Source organism: Carassius gibelio, chromosome A4, assembly GCF_023724105.1.
Source record: "Carassius gibelio isolate Cgi1373 ecotype wild population from Czech Republic chromosome A4, carGib1.2-hapl.c, whole genome shotgun sequence".
Taxonomy (NCBI): Eukaryota; Metazoa; Chordata; class Actinopteri; order Cypriniformes; family Cyprinidae; genus Carassius; species Carassius gibelio.
The window spans coordinates 12,211,622-12,224,714 of NC_068374.1; the positions used below are offsets into that span (position 1 = coordinate 12,211,622).

General features: G+C 39.4%; 1 pseudogene; it reads left to right on the top strand.

The window, feature by feature from the left end:
- The first annotated feature begins 1,940 nt into the window (after positions 1–1,940).
- Positions 1,941–6,982, top strand: LOC127970561 (cadherin-1-like; annotated as a pseudogene).
- The last annotated feature ends 6,111 nt before the right edge of the window (positions 6,983–13,093 follow it).

Genomic DNA, 13,093 nt, shown 5'->3' on the forward strand with positions numbered 1-13,093 from the left:
GAGAACAGCTAGAGCAGACAGCCTGTCCTGTGACATAGTTGATCTGAGGCACGTTTTGATTAGTTTCAGTGATGAGAAACTTCTCCCACCCGAAGCTACTGTAACAGGGAGAGTGAGGAGGAGTCTGAAAGCTATACTCAAATTTGGATATATGTCAAGTAAATTCTCTTTAAATATATAGTCAAGCATCTCAAATGGTGATGAGACATGTGGCGGGAATGACCTAACTGCACCCTTAACCTCAAGCTTCTGATCTTCTGCGTCAATGTCATCCATCCTTTGCTCTAATCTGTGGCAGCATTCATCCAGCTTCCCTTCCTTCTCAGTGCTTCTCATTGTTCACTGAAAGTGAACGCGGAAGTTTTGTTACCTGCAGCTGCAGTTGAAGGATCCTCCTCATCCTGTAAAATTGCCGTGCATGTAACGTTAGCAGCAATATCGCTTAAGCAGCCTGGGCTAGCACTGTCCGCGCCGGCGGCAACGGGTAGCTCCTCCACACTACAGTCGTGATGGTGTTAGCATTGTTGTCATTGTCAGCGGGGCCGGGCATCACAAAAAAGTTTGTTACCTTCGGCAATATTGCTTAAAACTTTTTGCTTTCCTCCTGTTTCTTCCTTTTTTCAGCACCGCTTGGGTAGCATTTTTACTGTCAACACTCTCTCTCTGTACACTCTGTCTATCACTGTCAATCACTTCTTCTTCGTCAGTTTTTTGGCGCATTTACAGCCTTGTCACTTTCGCAGATGCGCAGTAAGTGAAATAATGGAATAGTCCAATGTAGTGAGGTGGGGGGGGGCCTCCTGTCTGCGACACTAATGATTTGATGCCATTTTTCGCAAATGGAGTTTAAGAAATATATATTTTGCACAAAGTAAAAAAAAAGAATCTTTAAGCAAGTTAATGGGGCATTTTGGGGGCCCCTAGGTAGCTCGGGGCCCAAGGCAATAGCCGACCTTTGCCTAATGGTACAGTCCGCCCCTGCTCATTACATAACATTTTTGAGCGTATTCATGTCTAATTTTTTTAACTAGGAAACTAGTTGTTGTAGCCATTTAAGAAAGTGTTTTTTCTTCATATTGATAGAAAGGAAGAACAAGAAAAAACAAACGAATTTAAAGTTGTTAAAGTTGGATCAAAAGAATCATCACTGTCCAGTGCTCTAGTTTCCATGGATGCTGGGATCCATACTGGGGCCGGCACCAAAATCTGTGAACTCGCTATAGTCCCAGTGAAAGTAAAGTTAAAAAAGGGAACAAAATTGTACAAACTTATGCCTTTCTCGACCCAGGCAGCTCGGCAACATTTTGAACTGAGCAGCTGATGGAAGAATTGAATGCTCCTGGGCGAAAGACCGATATACTTTTGAAAACGATGGGTCAAGAAAAAACAGTTTCCAGTTACAAAATCTCTGGGCTTGAAGTAGCTGCATTAAAAGGAGATACTTACTTGGCATTACCTGATGTGTATACTCAAAGCACAATCCCAGTCACCAAAGATAACGTCCCCAAAATGGTAGACATAAAAATAACTTTTTGTCTTATTTGAAAGATGTGGATTTAACTCCAACAGATGCTGCCGTTGGGTTACTTATTGGAGTAAATGCTCCAAAAGCCTTGGAGCCATGGAAAGTAATTAACAGCGTGGGTAGTGGGCCGTACGCTGTAAAAACACTCCTTGGGTGGGTCATTAATGGCCCGCTGAGTCTCAGCATGGATGGTGATGTATGGGATACGCCAACAGTTCAAGTCAATCGAATATCCATTGGTAACTTGGAAGAGCTGATAATTAGACAGTATAAACAAGACTTTGTAGAACAGCATTATGAGAATACTGAAATGTCTGTAAAAGATAAGCAGTTTATGGATATAGTATCATCTTCTGCCAATCTTAAAGATGAGCATTACTACTTGAAATTACCATTTAGTGATGCCAAAGTGAGTATGCCCAATAACAAGTCCATAGCCCAGCAAAGAGCACAACACCTTTTGAAAAGGTTTAGAAGGAACCCATCATTTTATAAAGAATACAAGGATTTCATGGATGATGTGCTTGAAAAGGGATATGCAGAGATCATACCTCAAAATGAGCTAGAGGTAGAACTTGGAAAGGTGTGGTACCTGCCACACCACAGAGTTTACCACCCTCGTAAAGGGAAACTACGTGTGGCGTTTGATTGTGCAGCCACATTTGGTGGAACATCTCTGAACAAAGAACTCTTGCAAGGCCCAGATCTGACTAACTCACTCCTGGGAGTGCTGCTTCGATTCCGTCAAGGCCCTGTTGCTTTCATGTCAGATATTCAGAGTATGTTCCATCAGGTAAGAGTGGCAAAAGAGGATGTCAATTTCTTAAGATTTCTATGGTGGCCTAATGGAAATGTTAATGCAGAGCTTGCAGAGTACAGAATGCTTGTGCACATCTTTGGAGCTGTGTCATCCCCAAGCTGTGCCACATTTGCTCTTTTGAAGACAGCGAATGATAACCAGAGGGATTATCCAGTCGATGTTATAAACACAATCAGGCAAAATTTCTACGTTAGAATGCTTAAAATCTGTTAACACGGAAGAACAAGCCATGGCTCTATATCAGCAACTAACAGAAGTATGTGCCAAAGGGGGTTTTAGACTCAACAAATGTATAAGCAATAACCGCACATTCTTAGCTGCTATCCCTGAAGAGAATAGAGCTAAAGGGGTGAATCAACTGGATCTCAGTAGAGACCAGCTGCCCATGGAAAGAGCCCTTGGCGTTCAATGGAATGTGGAAAATGACACATTCAACTGAATCAAACCTCACTCAGTGACCAGGCATGGCATACTGGCCTTTGTTAGTTCTCTTTATGATCCTGATCCTTTATGATGAAATTAGGATGGGATGAGACCATTCCACTGCACATGAGACAATCTTAGCAGAGATGGCTGGATGATTTGAGTCTATTGAGAACTTTCCCAAAGGGTTTGAAGACTTAACACTGGCAGAGTTGCACCACTTTTACGATGCCAGCAAAACTGGATTTGGAGCTGTGTCTTACCTATGAATTTCAAACAGTAGTGGTGAACACAATGCAACATTTGTTTTGGGAAAAGCAAAGGTAGCATCTTTAAAGCAAACAACAATACCGAGACTGGAGCTTACTGCTGCCGTCTTAGCTGTGCATCTTGACAAATTACTGAAAACAGAGTTGCAACTTCCTTTAGACGAATCTACCTTTTGGTCGGACAGCACAACAGTTCTAAGTTACATCACAAACACTACAAGATGATTCAAAAACTTCGTGGCAAACAGAGTGTGATTCATCCAGTCTCTTTCAGCAACAACTAATTGGAGATACATTAGTACCAAGTTGAATCCTGCGGATGCAGCTTCCAGAGGCATGAGGGTGGACGTTTTTCTAAAGTTTGGAATCTGGATTAATGGTCCCGATTTTCTTTCCCAACCACAGTCCCAGTGGCCGAGTGCTGCAACAGTAAAAGCCATCCAGGATGATGATCCAGAAGTGAGAAACGAGATTACTGCTAATACAATCATGGTAAAACCAGACGAATGTCCAACCAGCAAACTTCTGAATTATTTCTCCAAATGGGTAACCCTCAAAAGGTCAGTAGCATGGATATTGAAATTCATGAAAATTCTACAGCAAAGGGTAAAAGAAAAAATCAAGCTAAGATTCTTCCTGTTACTGACAAAGATGTCGTGCCAAAGGATGAATTGCAACACTTAAACCCTGCCATATCAGGACTTTCAGTTGAGGACTTGATACAAGCAGAGAGAGCGCTTTTTTCAGAGACAGTTTTTTAAAGACGAAATTACTGCACTAGTCAAAGGTAATGTGAAGAAATCAAGCCACTTGTACAAACTGGATCCAGTGATTGTGGATGGATTGCTAAGAGCCGGTGGCAGGCTTAGTAAGTCATCCTTACCCATTGAAACAAAGCACCCCACAATTTTGTCTAAATAAATGAAACTGAAGAAAAGGCAAACGATTCTCTAAATTAAGTGTGTTCAGAACGAGGCCCCCTACCATGCTTCTGCGGCCAAAACTAAGGCCGAAACACAAGTAAAAAAATTGTCTAAATTCTGGAATACCTTGGATTTACACAACGGATTGTGCAGCAAATGATTTCATGGACTTTGTGGAGAATGGACAGATATATGCTTCGCTGCTTTACCGTGAGTAATGGGATTGGAAAGCCAGACATTGAGCCGCCGTGCTCTCAGTGCTTTGTTTGTTGAAAATTAAATTCTCTATTTCAGCAGCTTCAGGAACATGTCCAAAGTCTTAAATGGGAGCAAAGAGAGCAAAGAAAAATTGGGTGATTCCTTCGTTCTGTTTACCTGAGAATAGCAGAGGTCCATTCCCAATGAAGATTGGCCAAATAATGTCAGGATTTCAAATGGGAAATAAAATGGTATACAGCATCACAGGACATCAGGGAATGTCTTTGTCAGTCAGACACTCGACAGAGAAAGAAAAAGATTCATACAGACTTGTATCTCATGCTGTAGGACTTGACAATTATATAGTAGAAAGTCCAATGGAAATTCTCATCAGTGTGATCAGTAGTGGTTTTAGGCACGGGCGAACCGGGCAGCCACCCGGGGCGTCATTTTTTCGTGACACATTGGGGGCGGCAGCACGAGCAGATTAAAAAAAAAAAAACATCTGCGTCACGAAGCGGTTTTTCATCATTTATATAATTTTACTGTGTGTGGAATTGGCAAATTGGCGCTCCCTGCAGCTGCCGGCGCCCCTGCTATCTGAAAATGTACCGCGGGCGACATTTCACCTCTGGGTCTCTCTCAAATGTAATGGACAGGGCGCGGGGTGGACGGGGACGGGGGATCCACACTAGTAATATAATTAATAATAGGCTAAAGTCAGTCACACACCTCGACTTTCTTCCAAATAACGCACATTTCATTCATAATGTTATAATACAGGCCTATAGTTCCTGCAAATGAAACTAGGTGATACATTTACATTTACATTTATTCATTTAGCAGACACTTTTATCCAAAGCGACTTACAGATTAAGACACTGGAAGCAATCAAAAACAACAAAAAGAGCAATGATATATAAGTGCTATAACAAGTCTCAGTTAGGTTAATACAGTACACGTAGCATGGGATTTTAACTAATATAATAAATAAAAAGAAACCAGATAGAATAAAAAAATAAAAGAATATAGCAAGCTAGTTAGAGGTCTTTACACAAACACATACATATACAATTGCATAATAAATGAAAAGAAAATAGAATACAAAAAGATTAGAAAGGTAGTTAGATTTTAAAGAATAGAATTAGAAGAGTGAGTGTTAAAGTTAGAGGGTCAAATAAAGATGGAAGAGATGTGTTTTAAGCCGATTCTTGAAGATGGCTAAGGACTCAGCTGCTCGGATTGAGTTGGGGAGTTCATTCCACCAGAAGGGAACATTTAATTTAAAAGTGACTTTGTGCTTCTTTGGGATGGCACAATCAAGCAACGTTCACTTGCAGAACGCAAGCTTCTAGAGGGCACATAAATCTGAAGTAACGAATTTAGGTAAATGGGTGCAGAGCCAGTGGTAGTTTTGTAAGCAAACATCAATTCCTTGAATTTTATGCGAGCAGCTATTGGAAGCCAGTGCAAATTGATAAACAGAGGTGTAACGTGTATTCTTTTTGGCTCATTAAAAATTAATCTTGCTGCCGCGTTCTGAATTAATTGTAAAGGTTTGATAGAATTGGCTGGAACACCTGCCAAGAGGGCATTGCAATAGTCCAGCCTGGACAGAACAAGAGCTTGAAACGAGGAGTTGTGCAGCATGTTCCGAAAGAAAGGGCTTGATCTTCTTGATGTTGAATAAAGCAAATCTGCAGGATCGGACAGTTTTAGCAATGTGGTCTGAGAAAGTCAGCTGATCATCAATCATAACTCCAAGGCTTCTAGTTGTTTTTGAAGGAGTTATGGTTGATGTGCCTAACTTGATGGTGAAATTGTGATGGAACGATGGGTTTGCTGGAATCACAAGCAGTTCTGTCTTGGCAAGGTTAAGTTGAAGGTGATGGTCCATCATCCAGGAAGAAATGTCAGTTAGACAAGCTGAGATGTGAATAGCTACCGTCGGATCATCAGGATGGAATGAGAGGTAGAGCTGAGTGTCATCAGCATAGCAGTGGTATGAAAAGCCATGTTTCTGAATGACAGAACCTAATGATGCCATGTAGACAGAGAAGAGAAGTGGTCCAAGAACTGAGCCCTGAGGCACCCCAGTAGTTAGATGTTGAGACTTGGACACCTCACCTCTCCAAGATACTTTGAAGGACCTATCTGATTCCTAAATATTTTCAGATATTTATAAACCATATACAAGAGCACACACAGGGTAACCAAACGTCCCGGTTTCCTATTGCTGAAAAAAAAACATGTACGTGTAGGAAACAGTCACGGCTCGTATCACGCACATAATCACTTGTATGACATCAAAGTCCCGCGAGAGCGATTCGAATGCATTGGATATGTTTGCTCTCTTATCGCTCTCGCGGTACTTTAATGTTACCCTTCTGTGCGTGCAGCGGTGCTTCAAGTCGAACGCTTCTGTCAACTTCGTACGATTGCTTCTGGAATTCGCAGGTTATAAAATCGTGTCGTATATCATCTTGTCCGTACGATTTTCAGATAAACTCACTCGTGCCAGAAAGGGGTCTCGCCCAGGGTGTATTTCAATGTAGAACCGCCACTGAATGTGATGGACCAAAATGATCATAAGCCTGTGTTTACTCAAAATCCTTTTCATGGACATGTTCCTGAAGCTGCTGAAATAGATTATGAGTTTATGACAATCACAGCCACTGATGCAGATGACCCAGAAACGCACAACAGTGAAGTATACTACACATTTGTCAGCCAAGAGCCGCCATTTCCAAAACCTAAAATGTTTGATATCAACATTTTATGTGGAACTATTCGTGTGCGAGAAACCGGCACAAGTAATGCTTGACCCTGTTTTTGGAGAAATTCAGTGTTTATCAGATACCAGAAGAATTCCTAAAACAAAGCCAATTGCAAAACCCACTGTAAGAATGACCAGTTGGGGAGCAGTTTTGCCTTTATCATAAATAAATGAAACTGAAGAATAGGCAAACGATTCATCTAGAGAATTCGCGTTTGGTGTGAACACAGCATTAGTGATTTTACTTCATGAAAGTTGCACAGATACATATTTGTCGGGTTTAATATTTGTATTGCGCGGTAAATGTTTTATAAAAGCAATAAGGTACTTTAGGCTAGTGCATGCTTTGTTAAGCATGACGCGTATATGAAACATTGGCGTAGGTCCTCGGTTAAAGCTGTCTGGTATTAATGTCTGGCTATAATTGTATAGTTGGCTGTAAAAAGACTTTTGTACACCCAAATAGTTGAATTTCCAAAACAGCCTAATACATGAATGAACCTCATCGATTATGGTCTAGTCTAACATCATAACTAACATGGCCTACCGAATACTTACTCTGAACAGTTTCTCTGGCAACTGAAGATGCCCGTGACTAAGGCCGAGGAACTGCAGTGGGCCGAGGGTTTGATGCATGCTGGTCAGGCTGGTTGTTTCTTCCATGTTCCTATGCTGCGGCAGCTTCCCGCAAAAGCTCACTAACAGATTTCGCCATGTCTCGATTACAATATATTCACATATTAATTTTGTTTCATACAATGATTCAACCAGCATTCAACTCATGCATACGAGACTTCAATGACGACTAACTGTCTCTAGCGCAATTACTTGAATAAGCCACACCCACTCATTACCATATAATTTGCATACAGGTTGTCTTTGAAAATTAAGACGAAAATGAAAACTGTGAAATAATGAGCAATAATAAAGAGCTTTGTAAAAACTGTATTTGTAGTTTCTTTTTCATGTTTGGCTTTTCATTTTAATATTGGCAGTCTTGCCTCGAGACTGTATTAAAAATTAAACGTGAAATCACCAATTGCATTTTATTTTTCAATTTGACAGGGATGTCACTGAAAACTTCATTCTCAATTTTGTCACATATTTTGCGTAATTTTCTGTAATGAAATCGTTAGTCTGGTTTTAATTTTAATAATTTAATTTATTTTTGATGATTTTTGATAAAGCATTGATTCTGGTGCCTATTTACCCTTTCCAGACGATTAACGCGTAAATGTGTTATGAGTCATTTTCTCTTGATAACCCTGAAAAGAACATAAATTACACTTTCAGTTTTGATCATACAGATAAGAGCAATAAATCAATCAACTTTTCTAAAAAGTCTACTTTTTTGTATACATAGTAACAATAAAAAAAATGTTGCATTTATAAAATACAAATAACAAACTAGGTGTGCTGTCTGCAGCCTTTGTCTGCGATGATCTTCATTTACAAACACGTCATTAAAATTAACTGTAACTCAGTAATACACAACGAAGAGACATTTCACATAACGTGTAAACATTTTTCTAGTTAGACTTTTTCCAAACTATAATTCCTGACCATATGTATAATCAAGTGAAACATTATGAAATTTTAATTACAATATACACTACTATACCATTCAAAAGCTTGATGTAAATTATATAAATGTAACAAACAATACTGTTCTTTTAATGTATGCCAAAAAAAACTTAAAAAATATTCTCTGCTCTTTTCAGTAATAATGAAAATCACATCATTAAAAGCATTTCTGGTGGATTGTGTGATGCAATGATGCAAAAAAAAATCTGCTTAGATTGTTCCTAATAAACTGTGTAACTGCACTGACAATTGAATAATATATTATGCTGTGCGATAATTAAATATATTATAAATAAACAAAAAACTATTTATAACTAATTATACACATTTATTTTGTCCTCACATTCTTTCTTGTAATACCTCCCTCTCAGTGACACAGCTGACTGAGAAGGCTCAGAGCAGTGATTTCTTTTTTGTTGCTGTTTGATTAATATAAAGACTGTAATTTTAAGAGAATGCACTGATCCAGTGCACTGATACAGTAGGCCTAAATTCAGGCTGCTATGTCTGCTATAGGATACTCTTTTTACATAATTTTTGTCTGAATTTGTCCATTTAACCCCTTACTAGTATCCCCCCTTTTTTGGCATGGAGACAGAAATGACATACCCAAAATAAAAAGGTTTCTGCTCATGATTCTTTCTGACTAGATACATAATCAATCTTTGTTCACAAAGCTGACACTTTAAAGTTTACTGTTCAGGAATCAGAATCACTCAGACTGTTATGATATTAGAGATATATAAGCTCAAACATAATATAAGCACCAAACGAGTCTTTCACACCTCCGCCAGGTATGACACATTATCCGCATTATTCTTTTATCATTATTCTTTTGTTTTTATTCCACCTTTATTAGCACTGATTGTGGTTTTTCAGGCTTTACAAAGACACAAAGCAGCGATCTCACTTCAGTCTCTGTTTGCATTTAGCCCTTATTTATCAAAAGTCTTACTATAAAAATACAACAAAACATTTTCTTACGACCTTACGTGAATTATTGAGACAAAAATGCATTATGAAGAAGAAAAGCACCTGCTATTAGTAGCATTAGAGCTACGTTAGCATCACGCTACATCAGACAATTTATGAAATTATTAGTACACTTTTACTCAAAACTCACTTTAAACCCCGATCGAGTGTTTATAATAACTTCCTTTAGCGATCAGGGGTGGTATTTGGTCGTTTACCGTTGTAAAAATATGTTATTTGTAGCCTTTTTCATCGCTGCACAAGTTAGCATTTCCGATGTACATTTTCAATTTTTTTTATAAAAACGCCCCAGATCTCAAGAAAATCTCATACCAAGCTTTACTATCGTAATCGCGGGTTTATTATTCGGATATTTCGTGTATACAGAGGTGTTCCAGTGTTGTTGTGAGCAGATATGAACCAGGAAGTGTTCTCGAACCATGTGACACGATCTGACGCTGTCCGGTTTTGGGACTGTCAGATTGACAAGCCGAAGGTCCAATCAGAGTCTGTCTGGGTCACAGCTCGAGTACACGGAAGCAAACACACAGAGACGGCTCTGGGAGAGGCTGTTTATCATCAGATCGCATAAATCAGTGGAAAATTAATAGAACTGATGATTCTGTCTGAAGAAATATGAAGTAAACATCAGTAAATATATCCATATATCTCCGCAGATATGCATCTTTGGTCTATAAATCCTTATTGACGCTGTTCAGTGAGTCTATGTGAACACAAATAAACCGCTGCTTGACGTGACTGAATATGAATGAGTGGTGAATTTCTATTCAAAATGTGGCATAATACGGATTTATTATTTTGCACTACTGACATAAATCACTAAATATCTGTCACTGCAACAATGTTTTATCAAAATATTGGTCAAATATCGAAGCTTGAGTCTTTAAACTTCCAATTGATGCACAGTTTGTCCAGATGAAGTAAGACAGTGATGTTTAACGTGCTGTGAAAATGAAACAATAATAAACTGGGGCCGTCGGCGATGTTTGCACGTAAAGGGGTTAAGGTCTCACCTGTGAGTGCGTGCTATCAGCACCCGGGTGATGACTGAATAATTGACTGTTCATATTCCAGAATACTGCATTAACATTGAACAAGAGTAAATGGTTTGTCCAGGTTTTTTTATTTTTATCGTTGTTGTTGTAATGTCTGGTAAGCCATAATGCTTATCCATCAACAGAAATATATATTAGCCGAACTCTGGTTGTTTTACCTGTTATTTATAGCGAACCATATTACAGATGCTTTGTCAGATTTAAGTTAAACCGCGGTCCCAACGCGTGCCGAACCGTGTGTGGTGAACCAAGCGGTTCAGTTTTTTTCAGCGAACCATGCCATCCCTAATGTACATACATGCTGCTCACATATTATAGCCCAGTTTGTGCTGATTAAAGTGATATTAGACTTAAGCCATTTAGATATTCTTAAGCAACTGAAAAAAATCACAAATGTCAGGGCATGACAGAACTTCGGTTATTGACTTGCGACATCCGCAGTTTTGTCTTAACTTTCTTGGTTTGTGCCACTGGTAAGACTTCCAATCGACCTCCGGATGGGTTACTTCAACCGCTGTCAGTCCCTTTGAGACCCTGCTCCCACATTGCTCTAGATTTCATTACCGCCCTCCCAGCGCAAGATGGACGTTTTGACCGTTGTGGAACGGCTCTCGAAGGTGGCTCATTATATTCCGTTGTCTAAATTCCCCTCCACCAAGGAGACAGCGGTAACAGTTGTAGATCACGTCTTTTGTTTACATGGCCTCCCGATGGACGTGGTTTCTGACAGGGGTCCCCAATTTGTATCCAAATTTTGGCAAGAGTTTTAGAAATTACTGGGGGCGAGTGTCAGTTTATCTTCGGGATTTCATCACCAAAGCAATGGACAAGCCAAGAGAGCCAACCGCGATTTGGAGAATGTGTTGTGATGTTTGGTTTCCAAGAATCCTTCATCCTGGAGTCAACAACTCTCGATGGTGGAGTACGCCCACAATTCATTACCAGTGTCATCCACGGGCCTCTATCCATTCGAATGTAGTTTAGGTTATCAGCCACCAATTTTTTTTCCAGTGTGGAATCTGAAGTCACAGTCCCCTCTGCTTACGCATTCATCCAGAGGTGCCGTCACATCTGGAGCAGAGCGCACCAAGTCTAAGGCCGATTGCCTCTGGTCGGAGCCTCCCGTATACGTCGTTGGTCAAAAAGTGTGGCTTTCTGTTAAGAAAATTCCTCTTCGATCCATATCTAACAAGTTGGCTCCTAAATCTATTGGCCCGTTCACTGTCACCAAGATCATTAGCCTCAGACTTCCTCCTGAGTACAGGAGAAATCATCCCGCCTTCCATGTGTCTAAAATAAAACCTGTGTTTCATACACGCATTAACCTGCCAGTGCTGGTTCGTCCCTCATTGGTCTTGTAGATGGAGAACCAACTTATTCGGTTAACCATATTCTGGATTCGAGAAGGAAGGGATTCCAATACTTGGTGGACTGGGAGGGTTACGGTCCAGAGGAGAGAAGTTGGGTTCCTGGGTCATTCTGGATCACTCCCTGATCTATGATTACAATCGACGGGTAAGTCTGTCAAGGAATGCCAGGAGGCATTCCTAGGGGAGGGGGTACTGTCACGATTCCTGAATTCACTGTCTCTCTCTCGTACTGTGTATTGTGTGTCTGTGGGCATGGTCTGTGAACACTGCTGATCAGCAGCACCACCTGTTACCAATTGATTGTGTATTTCTACACGTCGTGTCTTCCTACACTCTGCACTGGGATTAAAAGCACCGCCATGTGGGATACAGCACTGGATCACAGAGGATCATCACTGGCTGTCCACCGAAGTGCCTGTGTCACCCACTATCTGAGTTTGTGATCGTCTCGACCTACAGTCTGTGTTGTGGACTACCTGTGTTGTATTTCCATCTGTCCGCTATTATTTACCTTGTTAATAAAGCGCTTTTGCATCCTGCTCCTGTCTTCGTTACAATAACACTGACATTTTATTTTACAGAGCAGAATGATTACTGCAATAGTAAGAACTTTTATTGATTTGTTTAATGGTATATTTTAAGTAATGTAAAAATAATATTTTGGTAATATTAATAATAATAATAAAATATTTTTTACTATTATTAATATAAATTTAATAAATAAATACTAAAATAAGTATTATAATATGAATATAATATTTGTTTAATAAACATTGCAGTAATATTATTGGAATGTTTTTTTATTGATTTGATTAATTTAATATAAATAATACAATTATATTATTGATATTTATGTTATTATGTTATTGTACAACATAACATTTCTTTATTTTTTCTGTCTTTTATTTCATTTAGAGACACATCGATATTGGCTACGATCCAGTGGATATTATTCTGTGTTATTGTTGAGCTCCACGAAAGGCACAAGAACATTATAAAGCACCATTATGTGCACTATATTTCAAGTATTCTGAAGCTGTTCCATAGTTCCATGTGAGGTACAGATTAATATTGAAGTCATTAAATTCAAGTTGACATAAACTCTTCTTTCTGCTGCGGCTGTCTGTCATCCTCCATTCAGTGTTCAAATTGCTTGT